We start from the raw sequence: 21163 nt of genomic DNA on the forward strand, positions 1-21163 counted from the left end.
GTGCGTGTGTGTGTATGCATGTATGTATAGATTGTTTGAAGTGGTGTAACAGATACTGTATATTGTTTGTATGATATACATATCTATAAAATTTAATGAAGTATTATTACCATTAATAATAATAATAATAATAATAATAATAAAAATAATAATAATGATGATGATGATGATGATGATGATGATGATGATGATGATAAAAACTCCCTGATGCACTACCAAGCTCTCATGGCTTCTGACCTTAACTGATTGGAAATGCTATCATGTACATTGTTTTGTCTTGGTATAAAAGACGGCTTACAGCAAATATTCTGCTCAATACCACAGATTTGCTTGTCAGTTGTTTGAGCATAACAAGTTGAGCATGTCCCTTGGTGGCTGACGATATGTTCATCTCTGATCACGAGCAGAAGTAGTGGAGGAGCATCACAGCTATGTGTTGAGAGGAATTCTTTGGGGTTTGGATAATTCACCTCTGGAAACATGGGAGTTTGGTTCAACATCGTTAAACAACCCTCATTCAAAACCACAAATCTCTCACTATTGAGAAAAACGAACGTCTTAATAGTGAGAAATTTGTGATTTTGGAGTGTTAACTCCTCTTTCTAGCAAGCGGTATTCCGGCACCATACTTTATGTGTGTGTGTGTGTGTGTGTGTGTGTGTGTGTGTGTGTGTGTGTGTGTGTGTGTGTGTGTGTGTGTGTGTGTGTGCGTGTGTGTGTGTGTGTGTGTGTGTGTGTGTGTATTGGTATCTAGAAGACCCAAAGATTGTCAGATTACGCTAAGTAAGTGCTATGGACAGACCGTGTGTAAACTCTTGGTTCGATAGTGATATGAGTGAGGAGTCCAATGTGGATCTTGTATTAGCATGCATATATATATATTAGACAAAAAGAGATAACAAAGCCAAGGCTGTGAGGAGTTTTCAGGACATTTATAAGGAAAGAGGTATAGTCTTACAGCTGTTTCTGAGATATTATGGATATCCCTTCATCAGAGGCCATGTGAGATGATTAAATATAGGTAAATGTTTGAGTTCGAAATAAGGAATTATTGTGGAAAAGGAGGAGATAAAGAGGAGAATGGAAGTAGAAATAAAATATAAAACATTGTGGTTTTGCCCAGTTTAACACATGTGTATATGTATGTATGTATGTATGTATGTATGTATGTATGTATGTATGTATGTACGTGTATGTATGTATGTGTACGACGAACTTCCACACAGTTTCCATCGCCCAAATTTACTCAGAAGGTATTGATCAATCCGAGGTTATAGTAGAAGACACCGTTCCCAAGTGCTTCGCAGCGAGTCTGAGCCGAACCTGAAACCACATGGTCGCAAAGCGAGCTTCTCAGCAACTCAGACATACCTACATCACATTGATTAAATGAATACCAGATCTCATTTGGTTTGCTGGCTCAGTGTATTCTCCACATCAATTTTGAACTTGACCAACGAGCCGCTACGTGGTTATTCAACTTGCTGGAAACAGCAGCTGTATCTCTCTTAAATTATATCCGACTGTCTTGAAAATAAAAACGTTATAACATATAGTCCAAGAAACAGCAAAAGAGGGAATGGCTAAGGCTGGAACGCCGTAGGGGGAATTTGTGGTTAAACTACAACAACAACAAACTATTCTCTTGCAGATCGTTTCAGCTGATTTTGTATTCTGTTTCGCCAAACGTGAGATACATATCTTTCTTCACGGTTGTACAATAAACATATCTGAATTTGGAAAAAAAAAAAAAAAAAATGGCTGAATATTGGGCACCACAAACGTTTGCTTATATCTAAAAGGATGATAAGGATCAGCAACAGAAGAAGCTGCGCCGTTGTCAACGTCGTCGTTGTCGTCATCATCATTCACATTGCCATCGATTGAAAAAGTAGCAAAATCAATAGTTCCATTCCCATCCTTCTTTTTTCTCTTTCTTCTCCTTCTCCTCCTGTTTTTTCTCCATTTTTCCTCCTCCTCTTCCTTCTCCCCTTTCTGTTTCTTCTCATTAAGATCTGCGCAGTCATGCTTAGAATGCATCATTCTACACCTCTATGTCATAAAATAATCTACAAAGAAAGAAAAAGACACCGGAATGTAAGAATTAATGCTTATTTTACCGTAAAGTGTTGAAAAAACGAATAATGGTAAAACTGTGAGAGGTCTTACTTTCCAACCTAATGTATAAAGTTCAATAGATATAAGGTTCTGAAAACTATGTAGGTGAAAGTTACTCCAATGACGGCAAGTAAACAAGATCTCTGACCTTCAATTGAAAGATATCAGCGGTTGCTTCAATATTTAAAACTTCTCTATATATAAAACGTTTTCAATAATTTTGGTAAGGAGCTTATTTCCCAACTACATAGTTCCGGGTTTAGTCCTGCTGCGTGGTACCTTGAGCGAATGTCTTCCACTATAGTCTCGGACCGACCAAAGCTTTGTGAGTGGTTTCAGTAGACGAAAATTGAAAGAAGCTCGTCGTATGTGTGTGTGTGTGTGTGTGTGTGTGTGTGTGTGTGTGTGTGTGCACGTGCGTGTGTGTGTGTGTGTGTGTGTGTCCACCATCACTTGACAACTGATGTTGATGTGTTTACATCCCCGTCACTTAACGGTTCGGCAAAAGAGACCGTTACACAAAATACTAGGCTTTAAAAAAGTACGGGAGTCGACCTATTCGAGTGGTGCCCCAGCATGGCCGTAGTCTAATGATTGAAACAAGTAAGAGATAGAAGACAAAAGATAACATGACAATTCGGGAACACCTTTTCAGGCTAGAAACTTAAAGAAAGGAAAAAGGGGTGACTTTGATGATAATAATAATAATAATAATAATAATAATAATAATAATAATAATAATAATAATAATAAGACACCGGGGAAGTGAGAGAACACCGGGGAAGTTTAACATGTGAGTACGATAAATCACTGCTCCGAAACTTATCCAAAGACATCGGAAATAAAGACATCGCATGGAGCCAAAAAATAGCTGACAAAGGGTTGGACTATACCCGAGTAAGTAATACTCATTGAAATTTATTCCTATTTTTCCAAATATAATGATGTATTTTAACTTGATACCTCCACTACCCGAACAGCGATCGTAAACACACGTGTTACATCAAAATTCAGATCATCTCCAAACCCAAACACCATGTACAAAAAATAGCTGACAAAGGGTTGGACTATATCCGAGTAAGTAATACTCATTGAAATTTATCTCTATTTTTCCAAATATAATGATGTATTTTAACTTGATACCTCCACTACCCGCACAGCGATCGTAAACACACGTGTTACATCAAAATCAGACCATCTTCGAACCCCAAAACACCATGTACAAAAAAATTACAAACATATTAAATAACACCGGTATTATTTCACCCAAGAATAACAACCGAGAAGTACGTACTGTAAGCTTGTTACGAAAAAAGTACGAAGATATGAACGTGCAAAACAATCTGACAACAGAAATAAACGAACCGGTACCCTACGAAAACGATGACCGTCAAAATAAAGGGCCGGACGTTGTTCCTCATGTCCCGCAAACAAAACCAAAACGGCATAAATGGACACGTGAGGAACACATTTCGATCTTACACGCCTATTTCACAGCAGTACTCTACCCAAAAAACGAAAACGCAACAACACATACATATAAAACATGGAAGAAAAATAATGTAAATATAGACCTCGATAAAACAATGAACCCTAACAAACTAGCTAACATAAGAAGATATATTCTAAAAGTAAAAAAAATATCAGAAATAGAAATAGAACAATTGAAAGAAAAAATACATCAGGAAAATCTAGATAGTAGTCACACAGCAATGCCAAATAATAATATAAACACTGAGATAGCAAAACACGAGGACAAACGTAACATTTCCGGCAAAAACGAAGTAAACAAAAAACAACAAACCCAGACCGTAGAGATGTATAATAGTGTACAAAAAGCACCAATCCAGAACACCACAGACAAACATATGAATGAAAAGGAAGGCAAGACAAATATAAAGCCTGGAAATAACGAAGGGAAACCTAATAATTACAATACTAAAAATGTGCCAAAGCAACCCTGAAAAGAGGAAAATTAGTTAAAAGTAGCAATATAACACTAGATAAAGCCAATGAAATAAGAGAACTAGACGAAAGCCAACCATATAAGTATTTAGGAGTCAATGAACTAGATAGGATACAACATACACAAATGAAAGAAAAAATAAAGAAAGAGTACTATAGACGAGTTAGATCAATACTAAAAACAGAGCTCAATGCTAAAAACAAGATAATGGGTATCAACACTTTAGCTGTCCCAGTTATAAGCTACAGCTACAACATCCTTAACTGGACACTAAACGAACTATGTAAAATAGACAGGAAAACAAGAAAAATAATGACAGGATATAGGATGCACCACCCAAAATCTGACATAGAAAGGCTATATATACAACGCACAGAAGGTGGCAGGGGTCTTATACAGCTAGAAAACTATTATAAAATAACCACCATAGGACTGCAAAAATACCTACTCCAGAAGCAAGGGAAACTAATACAAATAGCCACAAAACACGAGCAAAACAAAAAACTGTTTTCAGTATTTAAGGAAGCTGACAAATACAAACAAGAAATCAATCTACCTCACAAATACGAAGAAGAAGAAGAAGAAGAAGAAGAAGAAGAAGAAGAAGAAGAAGAAGAAGAAGAAGAAGAAGAAGAAGAAGAAGAAGAAGAAGAAGAAGAAGAAGAAGAAGAAGAAGAAGAAGAAGAAGAAGAAGAAGAAGAAGAAGAAGAAGAAGAAGAAGAAGAAGAAACAACAAAAGCTATAAAACAAATGAAATCCAAACTAAAACTAGAACAGCAACGGACCACGATAAAACGATGGCAAGAAAAGCCCCTACATGATAAATACTGGGCTAAACTAAATGCGAAAGAAATAGACAGAGAAAAATCCCAGCAATGGCTGAGAAGCTCAGGACTCAAAGCAGAGACTGAAGGATTTTTAATTGCTGCACAAGACCAGAGCCTCCCCACCAGAAATTACCAAAAACACATAATGAAAAGAAATATAACAAGTAACTGTAGAATATGTGGAGATCGACAAGAAACAATAAATCATATTATCTCTGGCTGCCCAGTCCTGGCTAAGAAGGAATATATTCACAGACACGACAGAGCTGGGACCTATATACACTGGAAGCTATGCCAACACTATGGAATAACAACAGAAAAAAGATGGTATAAACACACGCCAGAAAAGGTCACAGAAAACGAGAAAGCAACCATACTCTGGGATATGCCAATACACACAGATAGAGAAATTAAGGCAAATAGACCAGATATAGTTGTCAAAGATCATGAAGAAAAGAAAATGCTTTCTAATTGATGTATCAATACCAGCAGATGACAACGTTTCTCTAAAATAAATGGAAAAACTTTCAAAATACAAAGACCTGGAAATAGAGATAACTCGAATGTGGAATCTAAAAACAGAAACAATTCCTATCATAGTAGGTGCCATAGGTATAATAAAAAAATATTCAGACAAATACATAACAAAAATACCAGGACTTACAAATATATATAACATACAGAAAATTGCACTACTGGGTACTGCACACATTCTACGCAAAACACTTTCAATACAGTAAACATAAGAGCACCACAGCAAACCACAGCACATACCCACGGCGCACAGAGCTGCGCTCGGTAGTGAAGTGAAAGCACGTTATAAAAATAAAACTACTGAACAATAATAATAATAATAACAATAACAATAATGATAATGGTTAATAAGGAATATATTCATAGACGAAAAAAACATGCGATCACCTGACCAGACATCGGAAACCGGACATTGTTGTGGTGAATAAAAAAAACAAAGAACGTGTATGATAGTTGACATAGCATGCCCCGGTGACAACAGGACCAATGTGAAAGAAGAAGAAAAAATAATAATAATGACGATTTCAAGTGGGAAATACGAAGGTTGTGGTCAATGAGAAGAGTAGACGTGATATCAATAGTAATTGGACTTTGGAAGTATTAGCACTCAACTACCAACATGGCTGAAAAAGATTGGTGCAAGTGTGAAGGTAGAACACCCGCAAAAATTAGCATTGCTTGAAACTGCAAGAATTCTTCGCAGGGTTCCTGAAGCATGACCAGTAAACCGGTGTCACCTTTGTCTGCTGGTTGTGGACAGCTGACACTTTCCATCATACCCAGCAAAATAAGCTGCGAAATAATAATAATGAGTGTTATCATGTACATTGTTTTTGTCTTGGTATAAAAGATGGGCTGCAGCAAATATTCTGCTCAATGCCACAGATTTACTTGTCAGTTGTTTGACCTTAACCAGTTGAGCATGTCCCTTGGTGGCTGACGATATGTGCACCTCTGATCACGAGCAGAAGTAGTGGGGGAGCACCATAGCCATGTGTTCAGGGACCTCTTGAGCGGGATGGGCTACTCGACCTGAAGAAAATTCTAACTGGGCCCCACCTGCGAGGTCATGCGCTGTTTATCTTGATATGAGATCACCATGTTGCGCACATATTATTGTGACGCATGTACTTGGTGTACCCTTATCAGGCGGGTAGTCATGATGGATATACTGGGCTTCGTACACTTTATCCTAATGTCACTTTGATGGCATGCGCTGCTCTCACTCAATAATAATAATAATAATAATAATAATAATAATAATAATAATAATAATAATAATGTGTAAACATACATGTATATACATAAACAGATAATATTATGTGTGTGTATGTGTATGTATCTGTATACATAAAATGAGAGAGATTAGATAGATAGATAGATAGATAGATAGATAGATAGATAGATACATACATACATACATACATACATACATACATACATACATACACAATAGAATTAGTCATTTAACTATTTTGCACATGTATGTTCCACAAATTTGCGTAAATAGGTTAATAATTATTTAATCTTGGAGACGAATATTTGTGTGAATACAAAGCTGTTGATTGTTCAATTGTATAATTATGATGTTGATAGTGCCACCACATCAATACATGTTTATAAATATAACCACCGTCCTTATAATAAACCCTTCAGTTAAAATACTATTTAAGCAACTGAATAAACACAAGCAAGAAACAGAACGTGTTTGTCTACGTTACTCAACTAAAAACACTTTCATTTTTATAATAATATAGAATTTCTGTTGACAAAGAATCGCTAACAAGATTGCAGAAGTAATATTCATTGAGATACGTAAGAGCAATACCAAATTCGTTTTGTTACGTTGATTCTATAAACCAAGTGTTGCAGGAATTTCGATAACGTTGGTAATTTGAAAGATGTCGGACATGAAAGACGATGCTAAAATGACGAATTTATAGAGAAATCAAATGAATTTATTAAAGCTAAACTTGGTTGCAATATTGAAAATAATGTAAGAATGATGATTCATAAAGTATCTATTGTTATTGCTATAATGTACTATAGAACCGATGATAAATGATTATATGCACGGTGAACAGCGACTATTGTTCCGAGTCCATAAAGACTACAGCACTACCTCTATCAGCATTTTTAATAACTAGATTGTAATCATCCTTGAGATCATTAATGATTTCCCATTCTTTTCGGCTGGTATTTGGTTTAAATTTCGGATGTGGTAGTAAATTATAAGAAAAATTGGTTACGAAATCACAGAATTTGTCTCGAGTTTTGTTCCCATCTTTTGTCGGAATGTTGTTGATTTTATTATTTTAGCATTGATTTGTTATTAATTTCTTTGTCAAATAATTACGTGTAGTTATTTACAAAATTTCTGGACATCATTCGGTATATCATTTATGCTGGAATGTTATGGTGTTTGGGGTGAAATTTAGCCATTTCGAGGGTTTTGAAAGATTTATAACTTTCGAAATCTTACATTCGATCTGTACCATCGAGTGTCTTGATTTCTGTCTATTGTGTCTAAAAAATGATTCCGTGATTTTTGGTTCATCGAATCAGTGCTCCGGTTGACTGTTCTTCTGTACAATCTTGATCCATAATAAGTCTTTAGTTGTGGCCAACCCTGTAAAAAGTTATAACGGTTATAATTTTTGGTATATCATATCAGTTGTGGTTGGTCCTGTCTGAAGTCATTACGTTCAAAATTTCTCGTGTATAGTGTCAACTGGTGAACCCGATTTGGAGAGGTGTTGCGTCTCGAACAAAGAATGTTCCAGTTTCTTCCGATGAAGTCACTTTCTATATATCTCTGGCGAAGCGCATTTTGTCTTGAAGAGAACGGAGTTTTGTTGATCCTGAAAAGGCTGTTTCTTTGTTTAGATTTTTGTCTGGAATTAATATAATCAACTCTGTGTTTTTGATGATCGTTTGAGTTGCTTTTCAATAATGGCCTTACTGTTTGCGTTTGAGATTTGGGATGTTCCATTATTTTCAAGAATGGGTTTTCAGAATGGTATTGTTCTTTCAATACACTTCATAATGGCTAAACTGGTCCTTATTTTTTTCCTATCTTCGAAGAGATGTCATGCTTGTTTGTAAATGTCTTGTATGTCTTGGTCTCGCAATTCTAGTTGGTCCTTCTTTCTTGTTAAGTGAAAAGTGTTTGTGGTTTCATAGTCTTTGGCGAAAGCTTAAAATGGATTTCTTTGGTTTCCTTCGTAATTAAATTAGGCTTCAACAATGCTTAGATATTGGTGTCAAGTTTTGAGAGGTTCTGAGAGGTTCTGAGAGGTGTGTGTCTGTCTGCCTGTGCGTGTGCTTATGTATGTATGTATGTATTATGTATGAATACATACATATACATACGTACGTGTGTGTGTATGTGTGTGTGTGTGTGTGTGTGTGCGTGTGCGTGTGTGCTTAAGTATGTATTGAATACGTACATATACATACGTACATGTATATATGTGCGTGTGTGTGTGTGCGTGTGTGCTTATGTATTTATGTATGTATGTATGAATACATACATATACATACGTACGTACGTGTATGTGTGTGTGTGTGTGCACGGGTGTGTGTGAGCTTATGTATGAAAACATACGTATACATACGTGCATGTGTGTGCGTGTACGTGTGTGCTTCTGTATGTATGCATGTATGAATACTTACATATATATATATATATACATACATGTGTGTGTGTCTGTGTGTGCGTGTGTGCTTCTGTATGTATGTGTGTATGTATGTATGTATGAATACATACATACACATATGTATATGTGTGTGTGTTTGTTTGCGTGTGCGTGTGCGTATGTGCTTATGTATGAATACATATGCATACGTACACGTGTGTGTGGTTGTGTCTGTGTGTCTTTGTGTCTGTGCTTGTCCCACCTCCGCCGTTTAGCAGCTGGTGTTGGTTTGTTTACCTCCTCCTCATTATCCAGTGGTTCGGCCAAAGTCGTTCGAATAAGTCCCAGACTAAAAAATAAAATAAAATAAACCTAAGTTCTGCGGCTGAGTTGTTCGACCAAAACCCTTCAAAGCGGTGCCCCAGTCTGGCCGCAGTTCAATAACTGAAACAAGTAAAAGGTGAAAACAAAAAAAAAGTAGCTGTACCGTTCACAATCCTCCTAACACAGCTCAATAAATATATTCGATATTACATTATAGCAAAGAGACGAAACACTATTGCCATAGCAGTAGTACCCTATTGTCATGCTTTAACAATCACCATTTTCAGAAATTTGTTTCCGTAATTATAATTCAGCGAAACGAGAAATTTACCGTGTTTTCGGGTGAAATAAACAAAACATTGCTTCGTTTCGGTAGAGCCTGCACATATGATAAGTTAGAAAAAAAAGATTTCTATCAACTTCATACGCATACAAAGAACATATATGATACCTCTTGACAGTGCTTTATACACGGATCAATTACAACTGTATCAGATAAACGACCACCAGGCGGGCTCTGTAACATTATATCTTGCATAACAACCTGGGTGTTCCAGAGGTCACCAAATAAAACGACGGAGTCACTCTACTCGATCCTATAAAAGGAAATGCTTAAGGCATACCATTACAATGGAAATCGTCCAATTAGTAGGGTTATTTATTCTGTTTACTCGTTCTTATTCGAGTGGAAACTACTGCTGTTGTTGCATATAGTTGCTTACGGAGTAAGAGAGAAAGAGGAAGAGAGAGAGAGAGAGAGAGAGAGAGAGAGAGAGAGAGAGAGAGAGAGAGAGAGAGAGAGAGCGATTGATATGAGATGAGAGGGAGTGTGAAAGTGAATATTCTCCTTAAGGGGAGAGAACCGTTTCTAAGTTTGTTTTTTTTCCTTCTTATCTTGACAGATCTTTCTCTTATTACTGAAAAAAACGTATAATGTTTCCATATTTCCATAAAATCCATTTAGTTGATATTAAGATCATTCTAGGGCAATTGCATTCGTATATAGAGGATGAGACATATACTGGTTTCTGACTATCGACTGAAGTGTTGAAAATTCAAACACCATCACCATCATAGCCGTATTAAACCTTTATTATATCAATTTGGCTTTTTTCCTCCCTATCTCTCCTTTCCCCCCTCTCTCTCCCTCTCTCTCCCTCTCTCTCTCTCTCTCTCTCTCTCTCTCTCTCTCTCTCTCTCTCTCTGTAATTCTATACTGATACCATTACATACTCATAAATTATATATGTGGGATTTGTCATGTGACTAGATGCCTTGTTTGGATATCATACATTTCTGGCGTATTGTTTCCTCTGCGTGCCGTAAAAGGCAACCAAAAGAGATTGAATTAGGATTTGCACTCCAGCCTCATAAGACTCTCACCAGCAACGACAACCCAAGCAGACCCATGAGTTAGAGGGTTGCCGCCTGAGCGGTGGAAATGTATCATCTACCAGGTGTAGAGAGTCACCAACAAACAGTGGATGCGGTGACACGTTGTTACAGTGCATGCCTTCATACTATTACTACTACTACTACTTCTACTACTACTACTACTACTACTACTACTACTACTACTACTACTCTCCTCAAAGTTTATTTTTCAGTTCTTTCTTCTTTTTATGAAGGGTCTCACCCGAAACATCATATTTTTCTTCTGTTACGTCTTGAATTTTGTTGTACACTTCTACGTTTACTGTTTTTTCGCTATATATTTTTACGCTCTTCAGGAACATGCTTTCGCTTTCTGATTCCACGCAGTACCTTACGATTGCTTCGTCTTTGCCTCCAGTTTTACTCGTGTTATTTGTATGATTCATCTCTCCTTCCCCTCTTTCTCTCTCTTTCTCTCCCTCTCTCTCTCTCTCTCTCTTACTCACTCACTCCTTAGATATATATATATATATATATATATATATATATATATATATATATATATATATATATATATATATATACATATACATATATATATGTGTGTGTGTTTGTGTGTGTGTGTGTGTATAGGTATATGTGTATGTATATATATATATATATATATATATATAGATATATATTTCGTTTGGGGGTTTTGTTTGCAAGACTTTGTGTGAGTTTGTGTGCTGGAACATATTTTGTTGTGTCTGGGGAGAGTCATTTATTTATTTTTTCTGCTCGTGAAATTAACGTACAACCAGTATTACCTGCCAACACCTCCATCACCACCACGATCAAACACCTCCACCACCACTTCCAACCACCACCACTACCACCACCACCACCACCACCACCACCACCACCACTATCAAAAACCCACCGCTATTTGCCATCACCAACGTCAGAGAAGCCGACCATGACAAACATTAAATCCACTTCGTTTACATAGAAACTGTTTAGGAAATCGATTTGGAAAAGATTGTCTTGTGACAATTTATACGTCATTGCTACACAACATTGTATGTCTGCCCATCTGTCTGTTCGTCGGACAGCCTGTTTGGCAGCTTGTTAATTATGCATGACCCTATCAAGAGCGGCATCCGCGCCTGTGTATACATATCTCTCATCATTTTACTGTCTTAAGTGTAAGTGCAAAATGTTGATGTATGTATGTATGTATGTATGTATGCATGTATGTATGTATGTATGTGTGTGTGTATTTACGCTCGTATAAGACCTGAGTCTCCATCGCTTACGACAAGTGTTCAACGGACCTGCTCGTGAAATTAACGTACAAATTGGCTGAGCGCGCACACACACACACACACACACACACGTATGTATGCGTGTGTGTGTGTGTGTGCGCGCGCGTGTACGTACGTAGGTATTACAGACAAGAAAGTTTGTTTACAAAATATATACACAGACATGACAGAAATAAATAGACACCCTTATCTTATAATCATTAAAATTTGTCTAAATCTGAAATTATACATTCGAATTATTTATTCATTATTATAATGTGAATATCTAATAATTAGAAGACACGCCCTTTGCATTTTTCAATGCAAGGACCCTATTAGGTATGTTACTGATCAGATGACAAATATTCTCATGAGGAATTTCTTGCCAAGTTTCATGCAGTAATCTCAAAAGATCTGACTTTGAGGATGCTTTCTTCTTCTTTTTACAAAGTATCTTGTCTATTATGCCTCCAGAGGTATTCAATTGGGTTCGTATCTGGTGACTGGCTTTTTAAAGTCATTCTCTTCCAACCAATCTTGGGTCATATTCGCCGTGTGACAAGAAACCCCATCTTCCATAAATAAAGAGTCTTCTTTAATCATTTCACCACTGGAGAAGATTGGAAGGAGTCCTTTCTGCAATATGGACACATATTCATCTGAGTTTATGTTTCCCTCACACTCCACCAGCTCTGATTGACCATTGCTCCAATTTGCTCCCCAAACCATCACAGAATAGCTGCCGTGTTTCATTGTTAGCGCAATCTTTTCACATCATATTCTTGATCACAGAGTATCCAGCCCCACAGTTGACCACTCTCAGAAAATGTTGAGAATATGACAATATCCCAAACTGATGGTGGCCTCTCCACCCTCTCACTGGCCCAATCTTTTCTCTCTTTGATATTGACTGATCGAAGAAGTGGCTTCCTTCTGGCTGCTCTGTTATAGTAGCCAAGATACCTGGCAGCTGTTCTGGGACTGACCTCAATTTGTTCTGCTATGTCAGAGGCCTTGCAATGAGGATTATCTTCCACACTTCTCTTAACAAAGCAAAGGATCTTGTTAGAGAGCCCTGGTTGACCTGGGCGGGGTGGTGTGGACTCCTTCCCCTCTCTGGGGAATTGCACATTCACTCTATTAACTATAGAAAGCGGAATCCCAAGGTTTTCTGTGATTTTACGCTGATTGTGTCCACCTTCAGATTGACCCACAATACATCGTCTTTGAAATTCAGACAGCTCCAAGGCTTCTTTTGTGTGTGGCATGACTAAAGAGTCACGTATAGAACCTGAAACATAAAAATGTCAAAAACGAATTTAGTTTTTCAAGTGAAAACGATGTTTTATGGGGCGTCTATTTATTTCCGTTCTGTTTGTGTGTGTGTGTATATATATATATGTGTGTGTGTGTGTGTGTGTGTGTGTGTGTGTGTGTGTGTGTGTGTGTGTGTGTGTGTGTGTGTGTGTGTGTGCGTGCGTGCGTGTGTGTGGAGGCGCAATGGCCCAGTGGTTAGGGCAGCGGACTCGCGGTCATAGGATCGCGGTTTCGATTCTCAGACCGGGCGTTGTGAGTGTTTATTGAGCGAAAACACCTAAAGCTCCACGAAGCTCCGGCAGGGGATGGTGGCGAACCCTGCTGAACTCTGTCACCACAATTTTCTTTCACTCTTACTTCCTGTTTCTGTATTTCAAAGGGGCCAGCCTTGTCACACTCTGTGTCACACTGAATATCCCCGAGAACTACGTTAAGGGTACACGTGTCTGTGGAGTGCTCAGCCACTTGCACGTTAATTTCACGAATTGATCGGATCAACCGGAACCCTCGTCGTCGTAAGCGACAGAGTGCCAACATATATATGTGTGTGTGAACCTGGTACTTCGTCGATTATGACGATGAGTGTTCCAGTTGTCATTGTCGTTGCTGCAACTTGTATCTTTGCAGGTTTTGCTGTCGTCAAAGCCACAAGGCGAAATTCCATTGCTTTGTGTCAATAAGTTTATTTTAACTCCGCCCATCGTTATATTCGGAGTTCAAACTGATTTGACTAAATATTGTTCACAGTCGATTTTTGTTATTTTGTCGTTTATCGAGATTTTTTAAAGTTCGAAAAATATACGAAATCTTTGTTTTCACACAAATGTAAAACAGATATCACTGGTTACACCACCACCCCCAACAAAAGTGGGTGCAATTGAAAAGAAATGTCACGGCCGCGGTCCCGACAATGTCAGTAAAATTAGTAATTACAGAATAATTAACTGAACGGACTTTAACCAGCAAAAGCTTACCAATAGTAATTTAACTTGCAAGCGGCTGAGCACTCCACAGACATGTGTACCCTTGACGTAGTTCTCGGGGGAGATTCAGCGTGACACAGAATGTGACAAGACTGGACCCTTGAAAATACATGCCAGCTGAGGGGACGAGAACAGCGCGAAATAAAACGTCACGCTCAATGACATAACAGGCCGCCAGGAATTGAACTCACGACCTTACGATCGTGACTCGTATACTCTAACCACTAAGCCACGCACCTTCACTAAGTACTTACGAAAGCGGATTTTTTTTTACTTGTTTCCATCATTTGACTGTGGCCATGCTGGAGCACCGCCTTTAGTAGAACAAATCGACCCCAGGACATATTCTTTGTAAGCCTAGTATTTATTCTCTCAGTCTAATTTGCCGAACCGCTAAGTTACGGGGACGTAAACTTAGACTATAGATAGATAGATAGATAGATAGATAGATAGACAGATAGATAGATTCAGGTGAATATGGTACTTAAGTTTAGGCACCAGAAATAAGTATGGCATTATTCATACAGTTTCAAAATAAGGTGATTAAAATCAAAATAAGCAACAAGGATATCCAAAGTTAATGCAGTACGATATATATATATAAGGAAAGCAGAAAATAGCGATACAATTGATGAATAACAATTGATTTACATAAATTATCATTTATTAATTAATTACAAAAAGACACAAAATTAACTACAAAACGCTGTTTCCGTTAGCGTGATTTTCCGGTTTAATCACCACAATAATAATAATAATAATAATAATAATAATAAGTCAAAATTAAAAGAAGAGTGCCATTTGCTATCTCGTGAACAATATTTCGACACCTTGCGTGTCTTCCACTGGTTCAAAAAATAAATTTGTCAATCTACTTCATTTTCGTTTATATAGAAAGGATTGAGGTAACTCCTCCTGAAGATATAGAGTCAAAATTAAAAGAAGAGTGCCATTTGCTATCTCGTGAACAATATTTCGACATCTTTTAATTTTGACTCTATATCTTCAGGAGGAGTTACCTCAATCCTTTCTATATAAACGAAAATGAAATAGATTGACAAATTTATTTTTTGAACCAGTGGAAGACACGCAAGATGTCGAAATATTGTTCACGAGATAGCAAATGGCACTCTTCTTTTAATTTTGACTCTATATCTTCAGGAGGAGTTACCTCAATCATTTCTATAATAATAATAATAATAATAATAATAATAATAATAATAATAATAATAATAATAATAATAATAATAATAATAATAATAATAATAATAATAATAATAATAATAATAATAATAATAATAATAATAATAATAATAATAATGATGATGATGATGATGATGATGATAATAATAATAATAGTTATCAGTGTAAGTAATTAATTATACCAATTTGAAACACGGAACTTCATCAGAGCAGAAAAGTAAATAAAATAAAAGTAAAAAGAAAAAGGAGAAAGTGAGAACAATGATAATCAATTGATGCTACATGCTGACAGACTGTGAAACATTCGGCTGACTAGAATTTAGAAATAACTTAACTCCCCTATGTGTGTGTGTATGTATGTATATATAGGGGGAGAAAGAGAGAGAGAGAGAGAGACAGAGACAGAGAGAGAGACAGAGAGAGAGAGAGACAGAGAGAGGGAGAGATGGCCGATGAAGACCATCACTGACTGTTGCCTAGGCAAAACGTTAGCAATGCCCATGTATGCAGTTAGCGCACCCCTCCAGTAGTCGGCTTCACCCGGGATTGCTCATGCGGCTTTCTTGCTCACCGCAACGCCCTCCTACTCGACCGGGCATGAGAAAGTCGCCACGCCGGCGATTGCACAACTTAAAGTCTTAGGCCCAATAAAACTTGCACAATACCTCGCAGACCCTCTCCACCCTATTGGCATGATGCAGAGACAAGCCAGAGCAAGATATGCAGTACCAATATGGGTCACAGGTTCAGAAATGTCGGGGCACAATGATGTCAAGTGCAAGCAAAAGATCTCCCCAAAATGACAAATACCATTCCCTGCATATTTGGCTTAATATCAGAGTGACCTTCTAGAGACATGCTTTAACAAAAGCTTAGGGAGACCTCATTCCCTGTGGTCTTCCAGCACGCCGGACACCAACCTGGAAGTTCGGAGGGCCCGTGCCATTGCTAGATTGTCGTTGAACTTAGACTAGATTCATTTGTTGTCTTGGCAGGTCCTGCTGGATTTCTAGCAACCTCCTAGCTGATTAGTCACCAGTTTAGTCACCTACGACACGACCATGCATCAGGTTGTACTAGACCCAGTGTTACCAGTAGCTTTCATGAGAGATTTCTCACGTGACCTGACAAAACTGCAGCAGACATACATACAGAAAACAGACAGAAACGCATACATTTACACAAAAACCTAGAAATGCAAGGTTTTTTTAGAAGAAAAAAACAAAAGAAACCGCGCGGGTTCTCCAAGTCCAATCTATTAGAGGCACACTGAAGATTTGTAAGACATTCCAAAGATTCTCCATCTTAGATTCTTTAGAAAAATAAATGCACGCCCTTGGGTGTGTGCACAAACTCAAATACACCGTGAACTCTCTTAACTCAAAATGCTTTGTCGCTTTGTTAGCGACCGGCTTGAACTCGCTTAAGGAGAACTGAAAAAAAAATAAAAATAAAATACATACAAGTAAGTATGAGTGTGCGCGCACATGTGTTTGTATGTGTTGTGTGTGTGTGTGTGTGTGTGTGTGTGTGTGTGTGTGTGTGTGTAGGTGGTGAAAAGTAAATCGCAGTTTCAATCCCTGAACTCGTAGGCGAAAGCAATATTCGTAGCCTTCGAACTTGAATCTGTTTCTCTCTTACATTGTTGGCATGGTTTATGTTCGTTCAAGCGACAACTGCGCATTAAAATAATCTAAATACATATAAAGCCAGCCATGTATATCTTTAAAAACTCTGTGGATCACCAGAGTAGTGACTCAGTGGTGAGATATTCGTAGAAGGTGGACACGACTGGAAAGACGAGGTCATACCGTATCGATTCTCCGACTGACTTGCTGCCTCACCATCATCCATCTTTTCCATCCAATTTCAGTTGAGTCGAAAATATGTCTATCATTTCTTTTATCTTTTACTTGTCTACCTCATTGGAGTGCGGCCATGCTGGGGTACCGCCTTGAGAGCTTTTTATCAAACAAATCGACCCTAGGAATCAAGCTGTTTCTTTTTTTAAAAGTCTGGCACTTATTCTGTCGGTTTTATATTTTTATGTAATTTGTATATATCTATTTTCTTATAAATTCAAAACAACACTACGGAGGAATCGGCGTAAGCTTAAATAATAAACCGCAGTAAGCGATACGCGATATGGCTAGGGATCACGGTATATATATATATATATATATATATATATATATATATATATATATATATATATATATATATATGAAATTTTGGATTTAGTTCACGGACACCTAGTACTAACTTTGCAGATCACCAGGGGTCTGCGGACCACCAGGGGACTGCGGACCCTATGTTGGGAACCACTGATCTAACTAAATGATGGGTCCATATTTTGGCAGATGAAAAGAAATTTGAGGGGAGGAGTTGAGGCGATTAAATCGATCTCGGTACTTGACTGGTACTTATTTTATCGCTCTCGGAAGGACGAACGGCAAAGTTGAATACAAAATATAAAGAACCGAGGGAAAATTCCGTGAAACGTTTTGCTAGACGCACTCGCGCGCCTGCAGGTTACCTGCCTTATTCTACGAACTAAATAATGATGCTTAGACACTGGAAGGATTTCTGCTGCGCAATAATGAAATACTAACTTCGTAAGCGTTCAACATTATGCAACACACGCAGTGGCGGGGTGTATTAAATACAAAAACAGGGACGTGTAAAGAAAGGGATTATACTTGTTGTTGTTGTTGTTGTTGTTGTTGTTGTTGTTGTTGTTGTTGTTGTTGTTGTTGTTATGGTGGTGGTGGTGGTGGTGGTGGTGGTGGTGGTGGTGGTGGTGGTAGTGGTGGTGGGGAGCAGTAGTGAAGAGCTATGGTTAGGGTTAGGGTCAGGGTTGGAGGTTCAGCTATCACGTGATGAAACGATTAGATTCCTCTTTCGGATTGTAGCTGATTAGATGTTTATCGATTTCTCCTTCCACCTAATCTAAATGAAGAGTAAGGTGTAGAAGAAGAAAGAGGGAGTGGTGAGTAGAGAGCTGGAGTAATGAGATGAGGGGTGGAATGAAGACAGATGGGGGGAAGAGAGAGAGAATGAGAGGAAAGAGAGGAGAGAAAAGGGAGAGAGAGAAGAAGGAAAGAGAGAGAAGAGGAAGAGAAGAGGGAGAGAGAGAGAGGGAAGAAGAAGAAGAAGAAGAAGAAAAAGGGAAAGAAGAAGAAGAAGAAGAAGAACAACAACAACAACAACAACAACAACACAACAACAACAACAACAACAACAACAACAACAACAACAACAACAACAACAACAACAACAACAACAACAAGTAAGAGCGTGGAGAAAATATGGCGAATGTTGATCATTTTATGGATATCAAGGAATTAAATTAAGAATGATTTTTTCCAAATTGTTCAGTGGATTAAGTTGGCAATGGTTGGGGCGATAAAATATCTTTAGACGGACATCAAACAGTGTTTTATTTTGAGGTTAAGAGGGGGATGATGATTGAAGGCCAAACACATCTAATGAACGCAATCAGGTCAATGTGACCCAGTGAATAAACGAGATGTTGTTATATGTTCTAGTCCAGTATAGAAAAACCAAGAAAACTAAATAAAAGTATTACTTGGTTAATAAGGAAGGGTTAGGGTTAGCGTTGGGGTTACAATTAATTAGAATGCATCTATTGTATTTAGGGTACCGTAGCTGATTGCTTCAGGCGTTTATTACACCTTTCAGTTGCTGCTTCCTTTCATTTCTTCTTGTTCCCCTCTTTCTCTTCTTCCTTCTTCTCCTCTTCTTTCTCCGTCTTCGCTTTCTTTTTTCCTCATCTTCTCCCGACACACGGACGGAGAAAACGCAACACTCTTTTACTGTTGCCCGAACCTAGACGTGTGTAAATACACATTTTATTTTGAGCCGTGAATGATGTCATTGGATTGTAGGACACAAATATAGGCGGAGAATTTTCTTGAGACTATTTCACCAGCGAAAGGTCTTATCGTATTCAATTACACTCGAACGTATCAACTCTTTAAAATTCCTCTGTCAAATATAATGCTTATTTATTCACATTGTTTTGAATTTACCATACATTATCTTGCAGATTGTTATTGGAATGATTTTGTGGGGTAAGTCTAAGAGGCCTGATCTGATCACTTTGAGCATAAAACAGATAGATTATTTGGGCTTGATCTGGCCAGTTTGAGTACTAAAGGGTTAAACATGACCTTACACGGATATATATTTAGTCAACGCTGCTCAATGCGACATTATTTCTTTAATCCTAGCTTGACCAAGCGGTATTCACATCACAAGACATTCTTTTTGCTGTTTTCACAAGTAATATTCTTTTCTCGCGGAACTGTGAGTGACTGAATTCGTTTTCGTAGCTGACGAAGCAAAACGACTAAGAAAACATACGTCGTTCTGTGTTGTTCTGCTTCGTCCAGTGACGTCACTCACAGACCAAAATAGAATGTATATTTACACAAGGCTGCCAGATGGAGAATTTTCTCTCGAGTCTTTTCCTGCAGCGCAAGGTCTTATCCCATCCGTTTACGCTCAAACGTGTTAAATATGACTTTAAACGTCTGCGCGTGCGCATGTGTGTGTGTGGCTGTGTCTGTGTCTGTGTGTCTGTGTGACTGTGTGAGTGTGTGTCTGTAGGCAGTGCGAATTTGAAGAAACGTTAAACCATTGGATAAAATGCAATCCCCCTAAGCGGCCGAAATATCCCTGTTTCACGGTAATGCTAACAATCTCTACACTTACCTCACATGAAACTACATATACTCCGCTTTGACGCATTTCAAACAAAAACTTCATTTTTGGATTAGACTGCAACCTACGTTATTTCTTTGCTAAGCTTACATCTTAAATCATATTCCTTTTACAACCAGTTTCTTCATCTACTTTTGGTATTTGTTAGGGTTAACTATCTCGATTCACAGAGATAGGCTGTTACAAGCGGGAAAAGAAAATTTTCATTACTTCACCCCAAGCGTCTGGTTTTTCCTTCCTCTTTCCTGTAATTCAGCGAAGAATGCTCTGATAGTTTTGACATTTTTATTGAAAATATAACTGCCACATCATTTTGATTTTCCATAAGACTGTTTCTGGAAGTTATTAACCTAAACAAAATCTTCCTGTCAATTGTTCAATGTTGATACTGAATGGAATTCGCATCTAATTATATTTCTCATCGTCTTCAGCTGGAATACAACGATTTGGATGGCTATCAGTTTAGTAAAGTGGTTCAAGAGAATATTCTACATTCAAATTTTCTTTCAGCAGATTTCAGTTGTTGGACAAGATACACATATTCCGTCTCGGTTTTTTTTTTTTTTGTATTTAATTTTATTTCTCTTGCCAGAATTTCAGTTTTTCGGAACTTTATATATATATATATATATATATATATATATATATATATATATATATAACGCGTTTTTTATTACTTCTATTAAACCAATAATTGCATACTTGTTTTATAGTAAAATGTTTAAGTGATTCAATTCAGAAAAAATATCGAATGGATAATTGCAACATCCTCTTGGAATCTGAAAATCTTGAATATCATAAATGGGTTTTGGGTTTTTTTTTTTTTTTTTTTTTTTTTTCATTTTCC

General features: G+C 37.5%; 1 long non-coding RNA gene across 1 annotated transcript in view; it reads right to left on the bottom strand.

The window, feature by feature from the left end:
* Window positions 1–917: 917 nt before the first annotated feature.
* The window catches only part of LOC149135361 (uncharacterized), a 39243-nt gene continuing 18997 nt past the window's right edge, over window positions 918–21163 (bottom strand). The window contains exon 2 of the long non-coding RNA XR_016242389.1: window positions 918–2069. This is a non-coding gene — a long non-coding RNA (uncharacterized LOC149135361). The remainder of the gene's footprint in view (window positions 2070–21163) is intronic.

Source organism: Octopus bimaculoides, chromosome 6, assembly GCF_046866305.1.
Source record: "Octopus bimaculoides isolate indiv1 chromosome 6, ASM4686630v1, whole genome shotgun sequence".
NCBI classification, from domain to species: domain Eukaryota; kingdom Metazoa; phylum Mollusca; class Cephalopoda; order Octopoda; family Octopodidae; genus Octopus; species Octopus bimaculoides.